The sequence below is a fragment of the Ranitomeya variabilis genome, chromosome 2 (genome assembly GCF_051348905.1).
Source record: "Ranitomeya variabilis isolate aRanVar5 chromosome 2, aRanVar5.hap1, whole genome shotgun sequence".
Lineage (NCBI taxonomy): Eukaryota > Metazoa > Chordata > Amphibia > Anura > Dendrobatidae > Ranitomeya > Ranitomeya variabilis.
The window spans coordinates 872,670,073-872,682,622 of record NC_135233.1 but is presented as its reverse complement, the minus strand read 5'-3'; the positions used below and the strand labels follow the sequence as shown (position 1 = coordinate 872,682,622).

General features: G+C 39.8%; 1 protein-coding gene and 1 long non-coding RNA gene across 2 annotated transcripts in view; both read left to right on the top strand.

Annotated features, from left to right (window-relative positions):
- LOC143808064 (putative cation-transporting ATPase 13A4) overlaps positions 1 to 12,550 on the top strand; it is a 536,127-nt gene that overhangs the window by 264,432 nt on the left and 259,145 nt on the right. The window lies entirely within an intron of this gene.
- On the top strand, positions 1,444 to 2,681 carry LOC143809990 (uncharacterized). The gene is made up of 3 exons (XR_013222577.1): positions 1,444 to 1,491; positions 2,102 to 2,218; positions 2,661 to 2,681. It is a non-coding gene; the product is annotated as an uncharacterized LOC143809990 (long non-coding RNA).

Genomic DNA, 12,550 nt, shown 5'->3' with positions numbered 1-12,550 from the left:
AGACAGATAGTATACTTTCATGGTCAGCAGAAAAACACTAACAAAACACCATCCAGAGATTACCTTAAACTCTGGCATTAACTCATAACGCCAGAGTAGCAATCCCTGATCAACGAGAGCTTTCCAGACACAGTAACAAAACTTCAGCTGTGAACTGGAACAAATAGGCAAAACAAAACATGGACAAAAGTCCAACTTATCTAGTAGTTGTCTAGAAGCAGGAACAAGCACTGAGAGGCATCAGATAACATTGTTGACCGGCAAGAAACCACCAGAGAAATGAGCTTAAATAGCGACACCCACTACTGATGGAACCAGGTGAAACAGGAAAGAGGATGACAAGTCCAATTCCACAAGCGGCCACCGGGGGAGCCCAGAATCCAAATTCACAACAACAGCCCCTGTTTTGACAAGTATGAAGCGGCGTGTTTTTATACGTTCATAACAATCATAACCACTATACTGCAAACGTTTAAACGTGTATTTTATTCACAGTTCTCACAAGTCAGGTTTAGATTTATTTAAATTCAGACCCGCAGCTCCTGGTTTAATGCCCCAGCGCATTGTTCAAATGCGTCGAGACGGAGATATTCTCTTTTTCAAATAGAATTTTTCCGACCGCTAATTTACCAGTTGTAAATAAGTTATAACTAAATTATAACTACCACAGAAAAGCAAGAATCGTATGTATTTCAAGTGAACCGACACCTTTTCTTTTGCAGAGACAGCCGCTTAACGAATTTCCACGGCTTTTAGGCGCCGCGTCATTCTTGACATCTACGATCACGACGTCTGAGTCCCGGTCTTCACACGGTTCGGGAGCACGCCAGTCTTCCGGCATATAGACCGAGGGATCCGTGTCACTATCTGTATGAGAAATTACACTTAGTACGCGTTTACATACAAAGGATTAAAGCATCCGACATAGTATAATATAGTTTTACGGTATGGGCCCTGTTTATGGTGTATCCGTTAATAATTTAGTGTTATACTGGCGACTAACTGCGTAATTTGTTTAATAATTTAACCCTATATTTATTATGACATAATTTATGTAATACAATAGTTAATAGCTGCTATAGTTTCACGCCATAGCCAGTATTTGTTCTGCATAAATCGCGTTTGGCTGTGGCGCTACGGGATTAACACAGATTATATATATATATATATATATATATATATATATATATATATATCTTTCTTACATGTGCTACAGGAAAGACCAATATCTTGCTACAGTGTTACATTGACATTTTTCCCTAGCTAAATGCAGAAAAAAGCGATATCCGTCTTTCTGCCGCGTATAAACATATTTATGCCGCTGGTGCATAAATATGCTGCTGAGGTGTATAAAATAGCCTACTCTGTCAGAACTTGTGGGCGGTGTTTTGTCTTTAAATGCTGGTCAAGCGCCTCAAGTTTTGTCATACAGAATCTTAAAGACACTTTTTCACCCATCTGGACAGCTGCTCTGGGCTACTCTCTGAAAAAGTAAGTTTGCCGGTAGCGCATATTTTGTAACATAGTTTTAAGTTGTATTTATTGTCGTTATATGTAAAGTTTATTTTTGTAACATAGTTTTAAACTGTATTTATTGTCGGTATATGTAACGTTTATTTTGTAACGTTTATTTTTAATCTGTATTTATTGGCGGTATATGTAACGTTTATTTTTGTAACATATTTTTTTAAACTGTATTTATTGTCGGTATATGTAACGTTTATTTTGTAACGTTTATTTTTAATCTGTATTTATTGTCGGTATATGTAACGTTTATTTTTGTAACATATTTTTTAAACTGTATTTATTGTCGGTATATGTAACGTTTATTTTTAACATATTTTTAAACTGTATTTATTGTCGGTATATGTAACGTTTATTTTTGTAACATAGTTTTAAACTGTATTTATCGGGGGTACAGAAACAAAACTTTTCCCCCTTTTTATTTAAGATGGAATCCCAATATCAGCGCGCTCAATACAAGCCCGCGCTTACAAGCACCCCCCTAGGTATTATACCGAATATAATGTACAGGGTATCGGGTGACACGGATTAAGTAATTTATATTAATTATATATTCTTTCATTCTTTCTTATTTAAGAGGAGTGTCTGTCTCCCGATTATCGCAATAATTTCAACACGCAGAATTATGAACTCTTTGAATCCGTAGCTGCTGAAGCGTTAGAAGTTATTGGCCCTGCTCTACACCTTATCACAGGTAATTAGATTCTCCGGGAAAAATGTCAATGTAACACTGTAGCAAGATATTGGTCTTTCCTGTAGCACATGTAAGAAAGAGATATATATATATATATATATATATATATATATATATATATATATATATATATATATATATATATATATATATATAATCTGTGTTAATCCCGTAGCGCCACAGCCAAACGCGATTTATGCAGAACAAATACTGGCTATGGCGTGAAACTATAGCAGCTATTAACTATTGTATTACATAAATTATGTCATAATAAATATAGGGTTAAATTATTAAACAAATTACGCAGTTAGTCGCCAGTATAACACTAAATTATTAACGGATACACCATAAACAGGGCCCATACCGTAAAACTATATTATACTATGTCGGATGCTTTAATCCTTTGTATGTAAACGCGTACTAAGTGTAATTTCTCATACAGATAGTGACACGGATCCCTCGGTCTATATGCCGGAAGACTGGCGTGCTCCCGAACCGTGTGAAGACCGGGACTCAGACGTCGTGATCGTAGATGTCAAGAATGACGCGGCGCCTAAAAGCCGTGGAAATTCGTTAAGCGGCTGTCTCTGCAAAAGAAAAGGTGTCGGTTCACTTGAAATACATACGATTCTTGCTTTTCTGTGGTAGTTATAATTTAGTTATAACTTATTTACAACTGGTAAATTAGCGGTCGGAAAAATTCTATTTGAAAAAGAGAATATCTCCGTCTCGACGCATTTGAACAATGCGCTGGGGCATTAAACCAGGAGCTGCGGGTCTGAATTTAAATAAATCTAAACCTGACTTGTGAGAACTGTGAATAAAATACACGTTTAAACGTTTGCAGTATAGTGGTTATGATTGTTATGAACGTATAAAAACACGCCGCTTCATACTTGTCAAAACAGGGGCTGTGCATAATATGTCCGTTAGAGTGTCTACAAATAATATGAAGTATATATCTGCCCTGGCCTATACTGGTTTTATGCAACTGTTGTTACAGCGATTTCATGGGTAACGGACGCCCGTAAGTTTTCAAATATTACGCCGCTTCGTGGATAACTACAGCCATGCAGCTTTTCCAATTTTACGACGGTTTTGCGGATAACTGACACCTGTATCTTTTCTTTTAGATACGCCTGATCTTCAGCCACGAGATTTGCAATGCTGTAATTACGGGTCTGCGCAGAATCATACCCAAAGAGCGGATGTGGCTGTGAGAACAGCGCCTCTTTCGCCCATCTGTGTTGAGGCTCGTGCGGAAGGGTACGCGCCACCCAAACACACCGGGAATCCAATTCCCAAGATTCCCTGTCAAAAATCTAAGAACGCCTCAAGAAAGAGATTTGCAGCGCTGAACGACAGCCCCTGCACAACTCAGGAGTCCGATAGCACCGATAACATACCACAAGTTACTTCTGAAAACAGAGAATATGAGCAGCTCTCTGTTGGTATGTGGTCCCCCACAGGTCCGTTCAATATACGGATACGCCATGCTGCACAGTCTGCAGATTCTGGTCTTGCGGGATCTTCTAGCGATTTTGACAATGTTCTACCTCTAAAGAAACGCGCAGTGCCGCGGCACCGTGTTAGTAAAAACACCCTGTTGCTGAACATTCCTGTTACAGGGGGACCCCTGTGTGGAATGCTGAACACATCAAAATATTTATTGCTATGGCTGGCCAGTACGCAGAAATTAAACTCGCACAGTTCAAACTAAAATCTTTCTGTGATACGTATGAAAGATTGATAACTGCTTGTCCAACGCCAGACATTATCGCTGAACTATATGCTTTTAAACTAAATCATTCCTGTGTACATACACACCACCTCTGAATTTAAATAAATCTAAACCTGACTTGTGAGAACTGTGAATAAAATACACGTTTAAACGTTTGCAGTATAGTGGTTATGATTGTTATGAACGTATAAAAACACGCCGCTTCATACTTGTCAAAACAGGGGCTGCGCATAATATGTCCGTTAGAGTGTCTACAAATAATATGAAAAATGCTTAGAGTCTATTGTCGGAGATGGGATATGAGGCTATTCAATAATATTCATATTTTTAAAGGAAAACCGAAACTCTAGCATTTAGTTAGCTGAGTTATATCTGTGTCATCAAAGTTTCTTTTTGATGCTTTGTTGGGCGTAGCCCGCTAGTCTGTTTAAGCTAGATAAGATAACATAGCCCCGTGCTGAGCTTACACTGCAAATAGAAAAAGAAGCCACAAATATGAGTTGTTGCATATTACAAAAGACGACGTTGTTAGAAATTATCGATTTAGTGATAAATTTTCAACAAATAATAGTGCAGAAACACAGAATATACATAATCTAGCACCCACACAAACCGCTACAAATAATGTGAAAGTCTAATATGATATAAAATAAACAGATAAAATATTGTAACATAAGCTCTAGCATTTAGTTAATGTATAGTATTGAAATGATAAAAATTGGGGCATCAAATTAGCAGTGACTCATTTGGGGCTGGGTGTAATAAAAATACGAGCATTAATATAGGATAGTTTTTGCAAAAATTTTCAAGTTTAATCCGCTGTTCGGACAGAAATGATCATTTTAGTGAAGAATTAACTAATAATTATACATAATATGTCCAGAATATACTGTGCTTGTCTGAAAGTTTCACACTGGTCGCTTGCAGTATTGCTCTGGTTGCAGAATGCACTCTCAGCACAAATACATATAGAAGCACTGTTCACTATATGTGAACATCTCAGCACAAATACATATAGAAGCACTATTCACTATATGTGAACACTGTGTATAAAATACACTGCTCTGATTACAGAGGCAAATTCATTTCAGCTGCCTTAGTAAATATCACGCCTGTCTGATACATACTTTATTAAAGTCTATTAAAACTCATACAGTGACTGTCATTTTTGCACTTCTACATCTGTGTTTTGCTTTTACCGCTTCGGTAAGTTATCACTCATGTTCACTATATGTGAACACTGTGTATAAAATACACTGCTCTGATTACAGAGGCAAATTCATTTCAGCTGCCTTAGGAAATATCACGCCTGTCTGATACATACTTTATTAAAGTCTATTAAAACTCATACAGTGACTGTCATTTTTGCACTTCTACATCTGTGTTTTGCTGTTACTGCTTCGGTAAGTTATCACACATTGATCGTTTTAGTGAAAAATTAACTAATAATTATACATAATATGTCCAGAATATACTGTACTTGCCTGAAAGTTTCACACTGATAGCTAGCAGTATTGCACTGATAACAGAATGCACTCTCCGCACAATCGCGTATAGAAGCTCTATTCACTACAGCAAGCAGTGTGATGTGCCATTGCAGTCTGATACATACTGGTTCAGCAAGACGTGTAATGTGCCAGCTAGACTCTATTTAATACAACATATAATGATAAAAGTAACTATTAATAAAAATAAAATACTGTAACATATGTAAAACATATTCAATAATATTCATATTTTTTAAAGGGAAACCGTCCATGGTTGAGAATATTGTACATTCAGAAGCTGCAATGCGAAAAGAGTACAGTGGTAATGCTCAGCGAGCTGCGCTAGAAAAATCAGGAGAAACACATCTGTTATACGGGGCCTAAGATGTAACTTCATATGAAACTACTGTGATACATTATAAATTGCAAAATAGTTTTGAAGCTTTGTGTAGAAATATATCAGGCAGAGAATATAAAACTACTAGACACTCTAAAAGAATAGTTAAAAGTAGCTATTAATAAAAATAAAATACTGTAACATATGTAAAACATTATATTCAATAATATTCATATTTTTTAAAGGAAAACCGTCCATGGGTGAGAATAGTGTACATTCAGAAGCAGCAATGAGAAATGAGTACAGCGGTAACGCTCAGCGAGCTGCGCTAGAAAAATCAGGAGAAACACATCTGCTATACAAAATGTCAATAAATGGTTTTACAATATCACCCAAACAATCAGCTAGGTCATTATTCTTTATTTTAATCCAGATACATACATGTTGGAAGCAAGAATCATTAGCTGCATGTTATAAAATATGCCAAACGTTATTATATTCACTAATCCAACAAGTTCTTATAAATTGCAAAATAGTTTTGAAGCTTTGTGTAGAAATATATCAGGCAAAGAATATTTGAAGCTTTGTGTAGAAATATATCAGGCAAAGAATATAAAACTACTAGACACTCTAAAAGAATAGTTAAAAGTAACTATTAATAAAAATAAAATACTGTAAAACTTTTTTAGAAAATGTAATTGATTTTGTTCAATAAACTTTATTACTTTTATCTGAAAAGTTCTCTCGTTCTTTATTTTACAAAGATCAGTACTGTTTATAGTATCAAACTGTCAATAAAAGAGGGTCCTAGCTATGAAAATGTCAGAAGCGCATCTTATAGCTTGTATTGTATATCTACCCCTAATTATTGACGAGTTATGTGTAAGCCGTGCACTGTTGGTGAATTGGCATATTTTATCTGTATTTTATCTATTAACCACATGAGCATGTAGCCCCTTATCACACATAACACGACCTCTTAAAACGCATGAAAGTGAGAAACTGCCTTATAAGCTGAAAAATATGCTGTTTCATTCTAAATGTGCAGTGGCCAGTTGTTTCTAAAATACATGTTACAGATGCCCCAAACAAATGTTTTAATATCGCAGCTCCATATAATGAGGCTGTTGCTATAAAAGAAATACGACACACCATGGGGCCACATGCCCTGATTACTGAATGCAAGCGCTGTATCAAACTATTAATACCAAAATCTAATTAAAACAAATACTAGGATAATAATCCAGGGATCAAACAATATCATACTATATCACAAGCTGACAGACAGACAAGGAGAGGCAGCTGCTGACAGGGTGGGGAGGAGGGGTTACAACCTTTTGATACATCTTGATAGGGGGCGGGCCACCTGTCAGATTGAGTTTGACGAAACCACCCGATGCTACACTACTCAGGAGAACGAGGGCTTCAGTGGAATTAGGCATTGGATGAGTATAACTGTGTTTCTTATTTTTTAATAAAATAGAAAACTGTGTTTAGCCTTATTTGTAATAAAGGATTTTATTCTTGCAGTTTCTTTATTTACCATGTAACTATAGGACTAGTAATGGAGAGGTGGGCTTGATGTCACCTGTAAATACAAAGGTAACACCAACCCCACAAATATGAACCCCACTTGCCTCCGCCACAGGGCAAATGGGAAGAGCTGGGCAAAGCTCCAGAATTAGCTAACCTAATTGATGTGCCTTTTCTGGGTTGCTGTGTGGTACTATTTTTAGGCTAGGGGGTAATATCCATGGCCTCTTTCCAGCCTGAAAATACCAGCCCCCAGATGTGAGCTTTAGCAAAGCTGGTCATCAGAAATGGGGGGACCTCCTGCCAATTTTTTAAATGATTTATTTAAATATTTAAAAAATATGGCATGGGGACCCCTCTGTTGTTGACAACCAGCCTTGCTGAAGCTGATAGCTAAGGGTTTCAGCCCCAGTTGTGAGATTTGCCTGGCTGGTTATCAAAAATACAGGGGAACCCACGCAGGTTTTTTTTTTAAATTACTTATTTACAGCGCAGGAGTGGCTGATGAATACACCCATCCACCGCTCCTCCTCTCAATGTTATTAGCGGTAGCAGGTGTCAGCTGATGGGAGCTGTAGCCAGTTACTACTCTGTGCATGAAGTAGTTCAGTCACCAGTGGTTCTCATCCTGGATTGTCGAATCTTGGCACCATCCAGGTTGAAAACTATTAATCCCCCAGGCATGGATTATGGCATGGGACAGAATGACTGACAGGTAAGGGATATTGTTGTTTTTTTATTTTAGTTTTATTACAAGAGAATGAGGGCTTCGATGGAATTAGGTGCTAGGTTAGTATAACTGTGTTTGTTATTTTTAAATAAAATAGAAAACTGTGTTTAGTCTTATTTCTAATAAAGTACTTTATTCTGGCTGTGCCTTTATTTGTCATATAACTATAGGATTAGTAATGGATAGGTGTCTTATAGACACTTCTCCATTACTAAGCCATGGGCTTCATTTAACCTGACATTACAAAGGTGACATCAACCCCACAAATATTAACCCCACTTGCCACTGCTGCAGGCAAGTGGGAAGAGCCATGCAAAGCACCAGAATTGGTGCATCTAATAGATGCACCTTTTCTGGGCAGCTGTGGGATGCTATTTTTAGGCTGGGGGGCCAATATCCATTGTCCCTTACCAGCCTGAGAAAACAAGCCCCCAGCTGTGAGATTTAGCAAGGCTGGTTGTCAAAAACTAGAGTGACCCCACGCCGTTTTTAAAAATTATTTAAATAATTAAAAAATACGGCTTGGCGACCCCTCTATTTTTAATAACCATACTTGCTGAAGCTGACAGCTGAGGGATGCTGCCTGCTGTGAGTTTTGTTATAAAAAATACAGAGAATCCACACCATCTTTTTTTTGTTAATTATTTATTTACAGCACGGGCGCCAGCTGATGAATACCCCCATCAGCCACCATCTGCTCTTGCTCTTATTAGCGGCATCATGACTAGGCTGACTGGAGCAGTAGTCCCATTAGCCAACACCAGTGACCCGAGACAAACTTTATACCTCAGATCACAGCTGCTGACTCACGCTGCCATTTGACAGTGTTGGAACCGTGGCTGTCTGATTGGCAGTGATGATTTTACTGCAGATTAGAAGCAGTGCTTGCCACGCTGTCATGCACATGACTTCCCCTGACGAAGCTGCACCGCAGCGATACACGAGGGGCTCTCCCACACTCCCATCTTTCCACACCATACATCTCCCTCCCTTCATCCAGGGACTTCCTGCTGCCATTATCTCTATTGTCTTAGGGACTCTAGCTATTTACATGGGCTCTCCCCTGTGATTACCACCTGGTTCTTTTGCAGTGCAGCATATCTATTTGACATTGCAGGTATTCAGTACTGGATAATAACTTTGTCCACTATAATACATTTTTTCTACGCTCTTGTTCCAATTTGTATAGTGCTATTTTGCACGCATGAGGGATCCAGGATGGCTTGCTGTCACAGTATGTGACCTCCCTTCTTTGGACAATTGCATTATCTTTCTCAGACAGCGAGCTTACACCTGTGGGGATGCCCACATTCCAGAGTCCATGGTATGTGCACTCAGCCAACTGGATTGTTATGACCTTATGATAACTTTTTGGTGTTTACATTATTCATGCATATTGCACTTTCATTATGAGTGCCTATGTTGCTATGGTATAATGTCCTAGGGTCACATAGATGTATTATTGTACATGGATGGGGGTGTGTTGTGAACTCTATTTTTGGGCTCCCTCTAGTGGTCACAAGTGGTACTGTGTAGTGTTGTCTTTCTGCAGGTTGGCTTCATCACCTGGTTCGTTATCCTTGGTTGGTTTCCTATTTAGCTCACCTGGATACTCAGTTCCTTGCCTGCTATCAATGTATTCAGTGCTTTTCAGATTCCTGTTGACTACCTTGCTCCCAGTCTCTCCAAGACAAGCTAAGTTTTTGTTTGTTCAGTTTCTGATTATCAGCGTTCATCATGTTTTTTGTCCAGCTTGTTAAAATGTGATTTCTTACTTGCTGGTTGCTCTAGGGGACTGAGTTTCTCCCCTCACACCGTTAGTTGGTGTGGGGGTTCTTGAAATCTCAGTGTGGATATTTTGTAAGGGTTTTTTACTGACCGCATAGACCCCTTTTCTATTTTCTGCTATCTAGAATTAGTGGGCCTCTTTTGCTGAATCTGCTTTCACCCCTGTGTATGTGCCTTCCTCTTACCTCACCGTTATTATCTGTTGGGGGGCTTCTATATCTTTTGGGGATTATTTCTCTGGAGGCAAGAGAGGTCTTTCTTTCTCTCTAGGGGTAGTTAGTTCCTCAGGCTGGCTCGAGACGTCTAGGATTTTAGACACGTTCACCGGCTGCCTCTAGTGTGGTTGGATAGGTTCAGTTTTGCGGTCAGTCCAGTTTTCCACCTCCCTAGAGCTTGTCCTATGTTTATTCACCTTGCTGGAGTGATTTGTGATTCTCAACCACTAAGGATCATAACAGTATGGCAGGCCAAGAAGTGTTCTTTGCATCGCAGAAGTGGGATTAAAAGAAGACCTGAGTACATTTTTTTTTTGTGCTGCAGTCTGTCTAGCTTCTTTCATCCCTTTGAACTCTGAGTGGTTTTGAGCTCAGCTGCAGACATGGATGTTCAGACTCTGACTTCTGTGGATCATCTTGCTGCACGGGTGCAAAGTATTCAGGATTTTGTTATTCATAGCCCTATGTCAGAACCAAAGATACCCATTCCTGAGTTGTTTTCTGGAGATAGATCTAGGTTTCAGAATTTTAGGAATAATTGTAAGTTATTTCTATCTCTGAGACCTCGTTCCTCTGGTGATTCCGCTCAGCAAGTAAAAATTATTATCTCCTTGTTGCGTGGCGACCCGCAGGATTGGGCTTTCTCTCTGGCGCCAGGAGATCCTGCATTGCTTAATGTGGATGCGTTTTTTCTGGCTCTTGGATTGCTTTATGAGGAGCCTAATCTTGAGAATCAGGCAGAAAAAGCGTTGCTGGCCCTCTCTCAAGGGCAAGTTGAAGCAGAGGTGTATTGTCAGAAATTTCGGAAATGGTCAGTGCTTACTCAATGGAATGAGTGTGCCCTGGCTGCAAATTTCAGAGAAGGTCTTTCTGAAGCCATTAAGGATGTTATGGTGGGGTTCCCCACCCCTACAAGTCTGAGTGATTCTATGGCTTTAGCCATTCAGGTTGATCGGCGTTTGCGGGAGCGCAAATCTGCTCATCCTTTGGTGGTATTTTCTGAACAGGGACCTGAGTCTATGCAATGTGATCGAACCCTGACCAGAATTGAGCGACAAAGTCATAGACGTCAAAATGGATTGTGCTTTTACTGTGGTGATTCTGCTCATGTTATCTCAGCATGCTCTAAACGCTTAAAAAAGGTTGCTAAACCTGTCACCATTGGTACTATACAGCCTAAATTTATTTTGTCTGTTACTTTGATTTGTTCTTTGTCGTCCTACTCGGTTATGGCCTTTGTGGATTCGGGTGCTGCCCTGAATCTGATGGATTTGTCATTTGCCAGGCGCTGTGGTTTTGTCCTGGAGCCTTTGGAATTTCCTATTCCTCTGAGGGGAATTGATGCTACGCCATTGGCTGAGAATAAACCTCAGTATTGGACGCAAATGACCATGTGCATGACTCCCGTTCATCAGGAGGTGATTCGCTTTCTTGTTCTGCATAATTTACATGATGTTGTCGTTTTGGGTCTGCCATGGCTGCAGGCTCATAATCCAGTTTTAGATTGGAAAGCTATGTCTGTGTCTAGTTGGGGTTGTCAGGGAATTCATGGCGATACTCCATTGGTGTCTATTGCTTCTTCCACTCCTTCTGTGGTCCCTGAGTTTTTGTCTGACTACCAGGATGTATTTGATGAGCCCAGGTCCAGTGTCCTGCCCCCTCATAGGGATTGTGACGGTGCTATAAATTTAATTCCTGGTAGTAAATTCCCTAAGGGACGACTTTTTAATTTGTCTATACCAGAGCATGCCGCGATGCGGAATTATATAAAGGAGTCTTTGGAGAAGGGACATATTCGCCCATCCTCTTCCCCTCTTGGTGCAGGATTCTTTTTTGTGGCCAAGAAGGACGGTTCTTTGAGACCGTGTATAGATTATCGCCTTCTGAATAAAATCACAGTCAAATTTCAGTATCCTTTGCCACTATTGTCTGATTTGTTTGCTCGGATTAAGGGTGCCAGTTGGTTCACCAAGATAGATCTCCGTGGTGCGTATAATCTTGTGCGCATTAAGCAGGGAGATGAATGGAAAACAGCATTTAATACGCCCAAAGGCCATTTTGAGTACTTGGTGATGCCTTTTGGACTCTCTTAAGGTACCTTCACACGAAGCGACGCTGCAGCGATAGCGACAACGATGTCGATCGCTGCAGCGTCGCTGTTTGGTCGCTGGAGAGCTGTCACACAGACCGCTCTCCAGCGATCAACTATGCCGAGGTCCCCTGGTAACCAGGGTAAACATCGGGTAACTAAGCGCAGGGCCGCGCTTAGTAACCCGATGTTTACCCTGGTTACCAGCGTAAAATCTAAAAAAAACAAACAGCACATACTTACATTCACGTCCCCCTGCGTCCCCTTCCTGACTGACTGAGCGCCGTACAGTGAGAGCAGAGCGGTGACGTCACCGCTGTGCTGCTTTCACTTTCACTTTGCGGCGCTGAGTCAGAGGAGGAAGCAGACTGCAGGGGACGCAATGTGAGTATGTGCTGTTTGTTTTTTTTTA